The sequence below is a fragment of the Anabrus simplex genome, chromosome 2, assembly GCF_040414725.1.
Source record: "Anabrus simplex isolate iqAnaSimp1 chromosome 2, ASM4041472v1, whole genome shotgun sequence".
NCBI lineage: Eukaryota > Metazoa > Arthropoda > Insecta > Orthoptera > Tettigoniidae > Anabrus > Anabrus simplex.
In genome coordinates, this window is record NC_090266.1 from 1,109,745,085 (window position 1) to 1,109,759,808 (window position 14,724).

Here is a 14,724-nt window from a genome sequence, read left to right on the forward strand (position 1 = left end):
ACATTTTTGTAACGCTGCTCTTTTGTCGGAAATCACCCAGAACAAATCGAGCCTCTTTTCTTTGGAATTTTTCCAGTTCTTGAATCAAGTAATCCTGGTGAGGGTCCCATACACTGGAACCATACTGTAGTTGGGGTCTTACCAGAGACTTATATGCTCTCTCCTCTACATCCTTACTACAACCCCTAACCACCCTCATAAGCATGGGCAGAGATACGTACCCTTTATTTACAATCATATTTATGTGATTTCCCCCAATTAAGATGTTTCCTTATATTAACACCTAGGTACTTACAATGATCCCCAAAAGGAACTTTCACCCCATCAAAGCAGTAATTAAAACTGAGAGGACTTTTCCTATTTGTGAAACTCACAACCTGACTTAACCCTGTTTATCATCATACCATTGCCTGCTGTCCATCTCACAACATTATCGAGATCATTTTGCAGTTGCTCTCAATCTTGTTCAGTTCCCATAATTGCATGCAAGCTATACCCGGTGGGCTTGCCCGATCGGAACCTCGGTGGGATTTGTGCCTTGTTCCCAAGACTGAATCTCCTAGAATTGCCACCACGAATATTTCCGAGACGAGATGTGCAATCGATGCGCGGTTTTCCCAGAATGGAAGTATATACAGTACTGGACTCACATATGTAGACGACACAGCGATTTCAACAATGGTCAGAAAGTGGCTTTTGAGATCTATGTTTATGTTTTTAAATCCATAAAAAGAAAGTAAAAGTAGAGACCTTTAAAACCACAGTGGCATTGACTACAGTGTCCCAGTGCAAAATAGTTCATGAAATATAGTCATTTCCATCTGGGAATGATGTCTGCTCCAGTTTTCGTCCGTATGCGTACGTTTATTTGTTGCGTCCAGAATATATAAATATAAATATAAATATAAATATAAATATAAATATAAATATAAATATAAATATAAATATAAATATAAATATAAATATAAATATAAATATAAATATAAATATAAAGATCGCTGCAGTTAACGTAACATTTCAAAAGAAACGTCCGTTTGGTCTGCTCCATTGCGACGTTTCATGTCGTTCGGTGTAGTCGGTATGTCACTGTAGACCACATTTTTTTAGCTTTCCCAATATATGGAAATGTAGAAGTGTAAAATCGGGGGAACGTGTTGAGCCGCCCAATCCAGCGATCGGGAAACATACTACGTCTTGCACTATCTCTTCCGCAATTTGCTTTACGTCGCACTGTCACAGATAGATCTTATGGCGAAGATGAGATAGGAAAGGCGTAGGAATGGGATGGAAGCGGCCAAGGCCTTAATTAAGGTACATTTGCCTGGTGTGAAGATGGTAAATCATGGAAAACCACCTTCAAGGCTGCCGACAGTGCGGTTCGAACCCACTATCTCCCGGGCGCAAGCTCAAAGCTGCGGGCCCCTAACCGCACGGCCAACTCACTCTTGCACTATCACCTGGTATTCTGTGACCCTTCTATGAGATGATGGTTCAGTGTTCCGCACCACACGCTTACAGCGAGGAGTGTAGACGTTTTACTTGGCGAAGTCGAAGGGTACTGAGCATTCAACAATACGGTTGACTTGACCATGATCTTAAAAATTTGCAGTCTCTACAGATAATTGAAGTTGCACCAGCCGACTAGAAACCGCCGCATCCTGTTACTTGTGACGGGTTATCGCGAGCTACAACAGTTGTCATCAAAAACTAATCAGCGGTAGCTGGTTTCCATTACAATTACGAGCTCACATCATCTGCGCTGAATGCATTCTATGACTCATTACTCAAACGTTTCGGCGCTCTGGTCTGCTGATCGTGTAAGGTACACTTTTTAATTGAAATAATAATGTTATTGTTTTTACGTTCCATAAACTACTTTCGACGGTTTTCGAAGACGTCGACGTGCCGGAATTTTGTTCCGCAGGAGTTCTTTAACGTGCCAGTAAATCTACAGACACAAGGCTGAGGTATTTAAGCTCCTTGAAATACCAGCGGACTGAGCCAGGATCGAACCTGCCAAGTTGGAATCTGAAGGCCAGCGCCTCAACCGTCTGAGCCACTCGGCCCGGCCCATCTACAGAAGACCGGGCAAGTTGGCCGTGCGGTTAGGGGCGCGCAGCTGTGAGGTTGCATGTGGGAGATAGTGGGTTCGGACCCCACTGTCGGCAGCCCTGAAGATGGTTTTCCGTGGTCTCCCATTTTCACACCAGGCAAATGCTGGGGCTGTACCTTAATTAAGGCTACGGCCGCTTCCTTCCCATTAATAGGCCTTGCCTATCCCATCGTCGCCTTAAGACCTATCTGTGTCGGTGCGACGTAAAACAAATAGCAAGAAAAAAGCATCTACAGAAGCGATCGAACAACGCTCTTTACCCTCACTAACGTCAACCTACACAGCCATCTAAGCAACAATTCTGTATGGTACCTCTGGACAATTTAAGAGGGTACTCGTTTTGATAGAGCCACGCCACCGCTTAGAACATCCAGAATGGAGCATACAGAAATACTACAACTGGTGAGGAATTCAATACTTACATGAATCTACTTTTTTATGGATTGAGGGACACGCAGGAATAAGACACGATGAAAGAGTACAGTAGACTTTCTCGCCAAGCGAATTATAAGTAACAATAATTTCAACGCCATCTGTCTTCCTTGTTCAGACTTTCGCCTCATCATTCGAAAGGGAGCTTAAGGCAAATACCCAACGGAATGGCCTACAAATGAACCGCACTCCAACCCAACATTCGCAGAAAACCATGGTTCAGCAGACTTAACCCGGTCACCTCCATAGAATTGAAGTGTTGGGCTCATCAATGTGAATATAGGCAGACCTAAATAACCAAATCCTAAAATGTACAAAATATCACGTAGCCCGAGAAATGATCACAAGCTTCCTACTGCGTCATCTTGTACACATCGACAATTATTTGATGCAAAATAAAGTAAATGACAGTGAGCCGCATTTTCTTGTGAGAAGGACAAGGAAACTAGCATATGTTGACTCTGTACACCAAGATATGTAGCGCATATACAATAGTACGTAATTTGCGTTCGACTCCTGGCTGAATGGTCAGCGTTAAGTCCTTCAGATCAGAGGTTTCCGTGTTTCATTCCCGCCAAGGTCGGGGATTTTAATTGCGTGCGATTAATTCTCCTGGCTCGGAAACTGGGTATTTCTGTTTTTCCCAAGCACTCTTCTCTTCATTCATTCATTCTTTCTTTGTTTCCTAATCTGTTTACCCTCCAGGGTTGGCTTTTCCCTCAGACTCAGCGAAGGATCCGACCTGTACTGACTCAAGGGCTGTGTCCTGGAGCGTGAGACTTTGGGTCGGGGATAAAACTGGAAAGGAGGGGCCTTGTGGGAGGGGGGGGGGGATGGGAAGATTGGAAGGGATAGACAAGGAGGAGGGAAGGAAGCGACCGTGGTCTTAAGTTGGGTACCATCCCGGCATTTGCCTGGAGATGAAGTGGGACACCTCGGAAAAGCATTTCGAGGACGACTGAGGTGGCAATCGAACCGACCTCTACCCAGCTGACCTCCCGAGGCTGAGTGGACCCGGTTCCAACCCGGTTGTATCACCCGACCCAAAATCTCACACTCCAGGACACTGCCCTTGAGGCAGTACAGGTGGGATCCCTCGCTGAGTGAGCGGAAAAACCCAACCCTGGAGGGTAAACGGATTAAGAAAGGAGAGAGAAAGGAAGAAAGTAGGCAGGTAAGGGAGGCTTTTCCAAAGTTCTTCCTATGAACTGTATTATTATCTGGGTGTAAGGGCTCGGCCAGAAGCTATGGAGTAGGATCACCACATGAGCTGGACTGGTAAGAAATGAAACCTTCAATTTATAAAAGAGGTTAATGACAACCGGACACTCATTAGAGAGATGCTCACCTGCTGAGACACAATAAGTGCTGGAAAGAGAGGCAGAGGAAGACCCCGAAGACCTAAAGAACATGATGAAGTACAGGAACTACGAGGAAGTGAAGGGAGAATGGTCGCCTTTGGTACATTATTATTATTATTATTATTATTATTATTATTATTATTATTATTATTATTATTACTACTACAATAATTTTCATTTCTTAGCTTTTGCGGAGCAAACAGACCCAAACAAAGAGCCGCAGGAATGGTGCCTCATTAAAGCCATCACGTGATCTATTGAAATGGTGACAGGAAATGAGTCACGTGGATCCCAACTTCAGTAATGTGGCTCGTCGTATTCTTTGCATACCAGCCACAAGCGTCGCTAGAGAAAGACATTTCAGTAAAGTGGTTAATGCAGTGCTTATATTCAGCACAATATTGTGGTAGCATTTGAGAGGAAGAAGACAGACTCTAATAAAAAAGAGAGAGGGAAGCGATAGTAGAGGAATAGGAGAGAATGGAAGGAAAGGAAAGAAATGGTTTGCGTTTCGTACTTTTCTTAGCCCTTCGTAGTGGTATTATTATTATTATTATTATTATTATTATTATTATTATTATTATTATTATTATTATTATTATTATTATTTTAGAAAGCAAGGTTGTAGTTTTACGAGACTGTCAATATCGCAGTCACAACCACAGGACCACCAGTTTGACACAGAATCCGGACCACTAGGACGTAATTTGACATTTCAAAAATCTCTTATGCGTTGAAGGGGAATCGAACCACGTCCGACTTCGTCTTATTATTATTATTATTATTATTATTATTATTATTATTATTATATCCTTACCTCGTCCGGCCCCTTGGCTGAACGGTCAGCGCCGTGGCCTTCGGCTGTGAGTGACTGCGGGTTCGATTCATGGCCGACTCGAGCATTTTTGGCGTGAATGATTAATTCCTCAGGCTCGGGGACTGGGTATTTATGTTCGTCTCAGTACACTCCTCTTCATAAACTCACAGAAACAAGCAATACTGAATACTTCCATCAACATAGGGTTGACAAAACAGGATCGAGTCCACTCCATCACGATGTGATGGCAGAAGAATTTCCTCAGCTCACAGACTACTTGGGAGCATAACACTGACATCAGGCTAACTCGTCGTTGAACTTTCATTAGGCAGGAGCTGAAAACTGCACAACTCCAATTTAGCTCTTCGTACGTCCAAGTTGGTGGCAGTAGGTTTTGTTGTTGGGTATGCATAGAATGTGAGATGTAACCTGTGTGAATGTGATATCAGCACATACCATCCGCCCACTCAACTTGAACTTCAAGCGACAGCCACTCGGATCAGGCAGCTGCTACGGTACCACCTGTACCCTATTATTCTGATGTCTCGACAGAGCTACTGAAAATGATAACCTACAACCTGATTTCCAGTCAGTGTCCGAATCAAGAATGGAATGAATGAATGAAGCCCCCAGATTGCGGCGAGGATAGGAATTGTGCCGGCTGCCGAAGCCAGTCGCACTCCTCTGGGGCAATGATTAATGACTGACAGATGAAATGAAATGCTAGTGGAGAGTGTTTCTGGAATGAAAGATGATGGGAAAAATCGGAGAACCCGGAGAAAAACCTGTCCCGCCTCCGCTTTGTCCAGCACAAATCTCACAAGGGGTGACCGGGATTTAAACCACGGAACCCAGCGATGAGAGGCCGGCGCGCTGCCGCCTGAGCCACGGAGGCTTAAGTCACGTTACTACAAAATGGTTCTAAATATTTTAGGGACCTATAAGCGTAAGTTCAAATGCGCTGTTTTGGCTGTAAGCCAAAAATGAAATTATCGGTTCAAGTCCTTGTTGTGGAATACAATGTGCAAAGGCATTGTTAGTGGTTCTTTTTTTTTTTGCTATTTTGCTTTACGTCGCACCGACACAGATATGTCTTATGGCGACGATGGGATAGGAAATGCCTAGGAAGTGGAAGGAAGCGGCCGTGGCCTTAATTAAGGTACAGCCACGGCATTTGCCTGGTGTGAAAATGGGAAACCACGGAAAACCATCTTCAGGGCTGCCGACAGTGGGGCTCGAACCCACTATCTCCCGATTACTGGATACTGGTCGCACTTAAGCGACTGCAGCTATCGAGCTCGGTAGTGGTTCGTTTAAAGACTGAGGCTGTGTGACTGCACTACATATAAACCATGAATTTAAGTAGGGGGGAAAAGGTTAGTAGCCTTATCTGTGAAAGGAAATGAGCCTACTCAAAGGACGAAGTAGCTGGCAGCAGGAAATCCAGCCGTGCGGTGCTTCTTCTCTGACAGGACTGAAGGTATATGTTTAAAACTTTACAAACGATCAGTGCTTTGTAATCAAGTGACCAGTCATTTTTACTCTAAAACTTACGAAAATGATTCAGAACAAATAACGACACACATCATGAAGTATCCTTCATATAAAAGACACTCTTGTCGAGAAAGGACAGGCAAAACATATCTGCGAATTTCATCATTTCAAAAGCGTATTCACTGTATGTTGAAGAATGCAAGGCAGCAAGTACGAAGCAAAAGAATGGCTTTTCAAGTGAGTATTAAATGAACAGTTCAATTTATGTTTCTACCTTCCACAAATTAATACTTGTGATCCGTGCGATCTGTATAAATGCCAGCTAGAGAATGCAACGGCCATTAAAGAAAAACAAGATAAACACATAGAGAAAGGAACTTTGAGATACCGTCTAAAAGTGAGGATAATAATAATTTCCTATGGCTATTTCTAGCCGAGTGCAGCCCTTGTAAGGCAGAACCTCCGATGGGGGTGGGCGGCATCTGCCATTTGTAGGTAACTGCGTGTTATTGTGGTGGAGGATAGTGTTATGTGTGATGTGTGAGTTGCAGGGATGTTAGGGACAGCAAAAACACCCAGCCTCCGAGCCACTGGAATTAACCAATGAAGGTTAAATTCCCCGACCCGGCCGGGAATCTAAGCCAGGAACCTCTGGACCAAAGGCCAGCTCGCTAACTATTTAGCCATGGAGCCAATGAGGATGATGAAAGGACAGTACTCAATATCAAGTAAAGAACCATAATGGCCGACCTGCCAACACCGCACAGTAGGCTACTTGACTAAATCGCAGAGGTCTTACTTAAGGAAGCTCTAGAAACTGAACTATACAATTCATCACTCTACTTCTAAGTAGTCTTCGTGCATGCTTTGGCATGAGCTGACAGCAGGGCAGAGCCTCGTCTCTGTTCAGTTGGGCGAAATAGAATACAGTATTATGAATTGTAGAATAGAAGTTCCGACCATGTGCAAGGACAAAACCTCAATCTTGCTTGTGCTTGTGGCTTCTTAACTGCAGTCCCAGTCTCAAAGACGTAAACCATAGGTCACATTCATATAGGGGTTGATGGGGACCACAGAGAACCAAGAATCATCTGCCAAATAGCACAATGACTGTGTGAATTTAATTTCAAAATGTAACAATAAGACGTCCGCCTCTGTAGTGGTTAGCGTGATCAGCTGCCACCCCCGGAGGCCCGGGTTCGATTCCCGGCTCGGCCACGAAATTTGAAAAGTGGTACGAGGGCTGGAACGTGGTCCACTCAGCCTCGGGAGGTCAACTGAGTAGAGGTGGGTTCGATTCGCACCTCAGCCATCCTGGAAGTGTTTTTCCGTGGTTTCCCACTTTTCCTCCAGGCAAATGCCCGGATGGTACCTAACTTAAGGCCACGGCCGTTTCCTTCCCTCTTCCTTGTCTATCCCTTCCAATCTTCCCATCCACCTCCAAGGTCCCTGTTCAGCATAGCAGGTGAGGCCGCCTGGGCGAGGTACTGGGCATCCTCCACAGTTGTATACCCGGCCCAATGTCTCACGCTCCAGGACACTGCCCTTGAGGCGGTAGAGGTGGGATCTCTCGCTGAGTCCGAGGGGAAAACCAAGGGTAAGCAGATTAAGAACGAACGAACGAACGAACAAGAAGACGCCTCTCAGGGTGAAGCATATGAATTTGGAAGACTTCAGAAATGTCAGCGCTCTAATGGACAGCTATTCATATCACAAGAAGAGAGAACATCTTCCAAACATATTCAGTGGTATGTTTGCAAGAAAGAAAAGATGCATTTGGGATCCTATTGTACAAAACAAACTTCACAGAAGAATGCGGCAAATTATTCGGAAGCCGGTATATTTGCCATTGAATATTCAACTGAGACAAAACATGACAGATCAGCTGGTTGAAATATAAAGATTGAATGACACTTCTGTTGTGTATTCCAGAGAGTTATCGTTCCTACTTCAGAAAAATACCTCATGAAGATGAAGGTGAAGATGATGTTTGAGGAGCCCTGTTCATCACAATGAAAATTAAAATCCACAGTCTGTTTCCAGTTTTAGCCGTGTCAGGAATGGAAAGAATGAATCCCCCTCCCAACATCTAGCGACGAGGATAGGAACTGTGACTGTCGCACTTCTCTGGGGCAATGATTACTGATTGACAGATGAAATTAAGTTATATTAGAGAGTGTTGCTGGAATTAAAGGTGACAGATATAACCGGAGTACCCGGAGAAAAACCTGGCTCGCCTCCACTTTGTCCAGCACAAATCTCACATAGAGTGGCCGTGATTTGAACCACAGAACCCAACTCTAAGAGGCTAGTGTGCTACCCTCTGGGTCACGGAGGCACCTGTTCATCACAATGTTAAACATAATTAAGTATTAATTCTTGGGTGAGGTTATTCCAAATTGTATTTATCTATACTTAACACAGTAACTCTGGAGTATCGAAATAAACATAGAGCCATATTAACGGAAATCCACTATCATTTTATTATTATGGCAATAAAATAATAATTAACCATTTTAAGTGTAAATTATATTACTGAATGTGTTCAGTGATCAAAATTACACAAAATATGTCAAGAACAACGATGAGCATTCATTGCCTAAGTCACAATGCGGCAAAATGCTCCACAACTGACGTTTATCCTCTCTATGGCAAAATGACTAAAATGTGACTTACGTTGGTTTAGCTGTCAGGTACAGAACTTACTTGACTCAGAACAGGAATTCCTTGTTCGAAATTTGTGTACGGACGCATTTGTTAATCCTGATGGGGTCCCAAGGCCGGTGTTAGTTGCTAGGGGAGTACCAACAGCTGTCCCGTTGCTAGAGGAGTGGATGCTCTAACCTTAACACCATAGGAGAGTGGCGAGAGCTGGAGTCCTTGGCCTTGAGTTTTCCAGATTTTAACGTTTCAGTTTCCAAACACTCGTTGTAAACCAACGTTCTCGTAGCTGACTCCGCAATGTAAGGTGCACAGGTTCGAGTATTAACACTACCTGCTGTCGCTTTTAACTATTTTTTTTAACGCCGCACTAATGCCTGGCGTCGAAATGGGATGCTACAGAAACCTACTTTGAAGGCTTCTGACGGTGGGATTCGATCCCACCATCTTCCAAACGCAAGCTCACCAAGGCGAGCGGCAAACTCTCTCGAATTTAACAGAATGTCTCTTTTTACTTATATCATTTTTATTGATAATTTTAATTCTAATGTTGTAACATGACATCACTTCGTATGAGTAGCACATACAAAAGTCGTTCTCCTTATGGACAGTGCTGAAATGAAAGGAAGAACAAAAAGTACAAGTTTTCTTCGTGAGAAAAAAATACATCTTTCGAGAGAACGCTATGGCAATCAAATGTCCAACTACCTACTGCCATGTGAATCCAAGTATTTGTTTTAAACAAATAATTAAACCGCTAAACGTCTATGTATTACTGTACATATCGTTGGAAAGAGGAAATTTCGTACAATAACAAATTGAGAATTTCGCGATTACAACATGTCCGGTAACTAAGCTGAGTACACGATTTTACTAGATACACGATACTACAGGACGTATTGTGTGAGAGATCATATACAGTTTGAAAACAAGACGAAAGAAAGCATTTTATGGAAACACAGAGGAGCGAAAAAAAGGAAAAAAAAAAAGAACGAACAAGGAAAGTCCGATAGCGACTCGCATCTAGAGACAAGCAGCGTCTTGACCAATATGCTAGGACAAAGCGTAAGTTCACTCACTCTTTATGCAATTTCAGTGAAGTGGTCGTTGGCTGAATGGTCAGCGTACTGGCCTTCGGTTCAGAGGGTCCCGGGTTCGATTCCCGGCCGGGTCGGGGATTTTAACCTTCATTGGTTAATTCCAATGGCTCGGGGGCTGGGTGTTTGTGCTTTCCCCAACATTCCTGCAACTCATACACCACACATAATACTATCCTCCACCACAATAACACGCAGTTACCTACACATGGCAGATGCCGCCCACCCTCGTTGGAGGGTCTGCCTTACAAGGGCTGCACCCGGCTAGAAATAGCCACACGATATTATTATTATTATTATTATTATTATTATTATTATTATTATTATTATTATTATTATTATTATTATTATATAAAGTGAAAGTCCGATTCTTTGGCTGAATGGTCAGCGTTGAGGCTTTCAGTTCAGAGTACCCCGAGTTCGATTCCCGGCCGGGTCGGGATTTTAATCGCATCTAGTTAATTCTTCTGGCTTGGAGATTGGGTGTTTGTTTTCTTTCGAACACTTTTCTCTTCATATTCAGACAATACACCACACTACCAACCACCGGCGAAACACACAGTATTTATTACATTTCTTCATATAGGGTTGACGTCAGGAGGGGCATCCGGCCGTAAAAGAGAGCAAAATCATCATGTGCGACGCACTTTGGACCCGCGACCCCACAGTTGTGGAAAAAGCGGTAGAATAAGAATAAGAAGAGGAAGAAGATTATTATTATTATTATTATTAATGAAGCGAAAGACTATACTGTCACTCCACCTCAAGCGTTCTGGAATGCAGGGTTCATCACAGCCGAGGTCTTCGTAACTACAAAGGTAGCATACAGATCAGCAACGTGTTCTACGTAGAGCGAGATAAACGTTCTTCATCGCCAAGAGTAGTCTCACGGTTACGCGGCAAGAACTTGGTTTGAAAAGTAAAACCTTTTCCCCATTAGAAAATTATCCCATTACGAATCTCTTCATACATTCGACTTACTAACTGAATCATGACTTGTTAAAAGGGCTAAGTCCAGTTTTTAGCGATTTTGAGTTAAGTATCAAAACAAGGTCTACAGACCTCGATACACAATCTTATGTTAAAACAACTTTAGTCCTGGAATCCTGCAGCGTAATATTGAAGATTCTTTTCTGAGATGAAGTGTTAATAGGAGTTAAGAAAATAACAATATCACTGGAAACCATGAAACGTTCTGTCCCACATTCTGAGAAGATAAGCTTCAAACCTACAGAGTACACGGAGTTCAAATACTCTGCAGATATGAAAGGTTGATGATGCTTGTTGTTTAAAGGGGCCTAACATCTAGGTCATCAGCCCATGAAAGGTTGTGTAGTTACTTCTCCATACATCAGCAGTCCTGTTTGTCTTACTTTCAGACTTCCACAGCCAGGAGTACAGGCAATAGTTCTTCCAAAGACTTTAGCATACTCACAGCGTAGCGTTTCCACACACACACACACACACACACTAGCTGATATTCAACCGGTGCTACCGTACGTTCCTTGTGGTACAGAAGAAGACACATTTTAGCAGGATACTGTGCGGTGGAACAGTGAAGACAGAGGGGGTCTTGTTAGTGACGAGGACTAATGAAATTATATCGTCACGCTCATAACTTCTCAAGTAATTAGCATTTGATGTCTTAATGCCTTGCAAATGACAACATTTTATACGAACCTAATACGTACTTTTACCATTAGTTGCGTGTCTGTAAAAAGTGTGTCTATGTCATTTCAGAGGTATTAATATTAAAAAACAGGCATAATGAAACTATTTACATCTGTATGGCTTCAAACTATGTCATATACTGTCAATATTCAAGAATGAATTGTTAAAAGGACTTAAGTCCATGTACTTTAAACACCTTAATCTCTATGTAAAATTGCATTAAAATTTAATAACTTATATCCTACATGTTATACATTACAGGTTGAATCATGAGAATAGTGCAATTTACAAGAACAAAATTAACCGGTGGTTAAATAACTTTTTTATGTCTCTAAAAATTAGGTTCTATGGACTTACTCCCATTTAGCAAGTCATGATTCAACTTCAATGTTGAAGTTTGAGTTTCATTCGACCATTTCCCATTACTTTCTGTGCACCTGCTACCAGAGTCCGCAAGCAGTCTTGCTAAATTCTGAAATAAAAATTTAATGAAGTATATGTTATAATCGTCAATCACAACTTGGTCTTTTCCCTTTTTCAGATCTCAGTGCCTTGACATACTGAATATTTAGCTCGCGGTCTAAAGTCACAACTAAAGATAACATTCTTCTTCCACACTACTGATAGATAGAGCACTCGGATACTTCGATTCTTTGGCTGAATCGAACTCAGGACCCTCTTAACCGAAGGTCTCAACACTGGTGACTAAGTTTCTTAACTCAAAATTTATATCCTGTGTTTCGAACTTTAACTTCGTTCTGGTCTTAGTCACCTGGTAGTATGGCTTATCCTCTGTGTCACTGGGCCTTCTGCCCCATTAGGTATTACTGACAAGTCATGTCACGCGATCGCTTGAGGCGTTCAGCATCCCTTTCCCTTTCATTTTGTTCTCGGCATTTCCATTAACTTTTTTTCATTTCTTGACCTATACTATTTCTGGATCTTTCGGTCGGCAAATAGTGTATGGCTCCCCTGATGTGTACGGGCAACGTCTGAAAATTGAAGGGTATTTTGAAGTGTATTATGAGTCTGGCCGACTATTAAACTAAATTGATACTATAAATTGTAAATTGTGGTTCAGGGTTCGAGACCCTTCTGTCATGTAACTTTGTAGTTGATGGTTCAATTTCACTCTTGGTTGTAAAGGATAAAAGCATCATTGTTCTCTTTATTATCCCAAAGATTCATGATACGCGAATGACCTATTGGTCTGGTTACGACTTAGAGTCAAGCATGGCAAATGGGATCCCTTTTCTCCTCGGTTGTGAAGTAGCTAATTTTCTCAGCTTCTCTGCAATTCATTGTTCAACATTTATTTCCTGTTAATGTTGTTGTTGACTGAAAAAATATCTACCAAAAATTAGAAAAGTTTATCAGTGGCTATACCTTTTCAAATTTTAATTTTTGTGTATGCTTTGTCTAGCTATTGAAAGCTCACGTTCCTAAACCTAAAACGAAACCATGGTGGAATGAAATATGTAAGATGCGTTAACAAAAGGAACGGATCAATGAAAGAAGTGGAAATACACTAGAAGGATGGACGACTATGAACAATTCTAGCAACGAAAGAAAGACACCTCAAGAATAATAGGGGAGTTAAAAGATCTTTCGAAAATTCACAACTTATTGCATTTCAAGACAGTTTTTTTAGAAAACGTCCGAAACTTTTATCAGATTTTAAGAGCAAATTAGAGGGCTATCAAGCCCCCAGTATGTGTTTTAAAGATGAAAATGATGGAATTGGCCTAAACAATACTGACAACTGTGAAATACTTGTAAAGCATTTTTATCAACTTTTAACTGCCCTTACCAAACCATAAGTAGGAATAACCAGAAATAAATGAAAATATAGAAGAAATTAAAGAAATAATTATCAGCCAAACAAATAATAAAGCTAGTTATAATCTAAATGCCACCTTCAGGAAATTGAAATAATAGGGATAATGGTCGTGACTTTGTCGCCACGTGGAAGCGCTTCCAAATTCCAATGAACCTCATCCCAGAAATTGTGACTCTCGTCCTCCGAGGCTCCATTATTATCCTGAGACACCACCTCCACAGCTAAGAAATGCCGCACTAATTATACTGTTTCTTTATAATTTAGAGTTTTCTTCAATTAATAGGTCTGTACAGAAATATTTTATATGTTTTACCTTGTTCTTAGTGACAGCCTGTAAATACAGGAGATTGTTCCTAATTAAATGGAAATGCATAATAATAATAATAATAATAATAATAATAATAATAATAATAATAATAATAATAATAATAATAATGGTTCGTGGAGTGGGTCCTAGTGCGTGAACCAAGGGTAACGTCTGAATGGCCTGGTAAGTGGTCCTGAGAGTCAGCATACCGGTTGCTATGGAATGGAAATGGACATCTCGGACATATTCTTAGTCATAGCCCTCCTTGAGCTCAGGCGGCTAAGACTATACAATCCACCGGTGGTCCTTAACCTGTTAGAGAGGAGATCATCATTGGGGCTATGTGTAAGTAGGGCAGCATCCTGCTTTACAGAATTTACCGAGCTCAGAACATTTTCAGCAAGCCTCGGACATATGGGAGAAACGAGGTCCCACTTCGATTTGACAGGCGAGGGACTCCTTGGAAACAACTTGGCGAACGAAACGGAAATTCGATGGGGAGCTATTAATATTAATGGGGCTTATGGAATGAAGAAAGTGGAAATGACTGAATCAGTATGTAAAAAGAATGCGTCTGGATGTATTAGGAGTTAATGATAGTCCGGTGAGGTGGAATAACGGGATACCAGTTGCTATGGGATAGGAGCGGGCATCTCGGACATATTCTGAGTCATAGCACTCTTTGTGCTCAGAAGATTATAAAGTGTTCTTAGTGGGTGCTAAAAAGGGAAGGACAGAATGTAGGGTAGGACTGTTCATCAGGAATACTATTGCACGCAACATAGTTTCTGTCAGGCACGTAAATGAGCGAATGATGTGGGGACATTTGGCATTTACAGGAATAAGGACGAGAATTGTCTCAGTCTACAGGCATTGTGAGGGTGCAGATAAGTATTGAAGTGACAAGTATTATGAAGCAATGAATGACATC

The 14,724-nt window shown here is 42.0% G+C and overlaps 1 protein-coding gene across 3 annotated transcripts in view; it reads right to left on the reverse strand.

The window, feature by feature from the left end:
• LOC136863320 (patched domain-containing protein 3) overlaps window positions 1-14,724 on the reverse strand; it is a 171,751-nt gene that overhangs the window by 102,369 nt on the left and 54,658 nt on the right. The gene's annotated exons all lie outside the window — the stretch shown is intronic.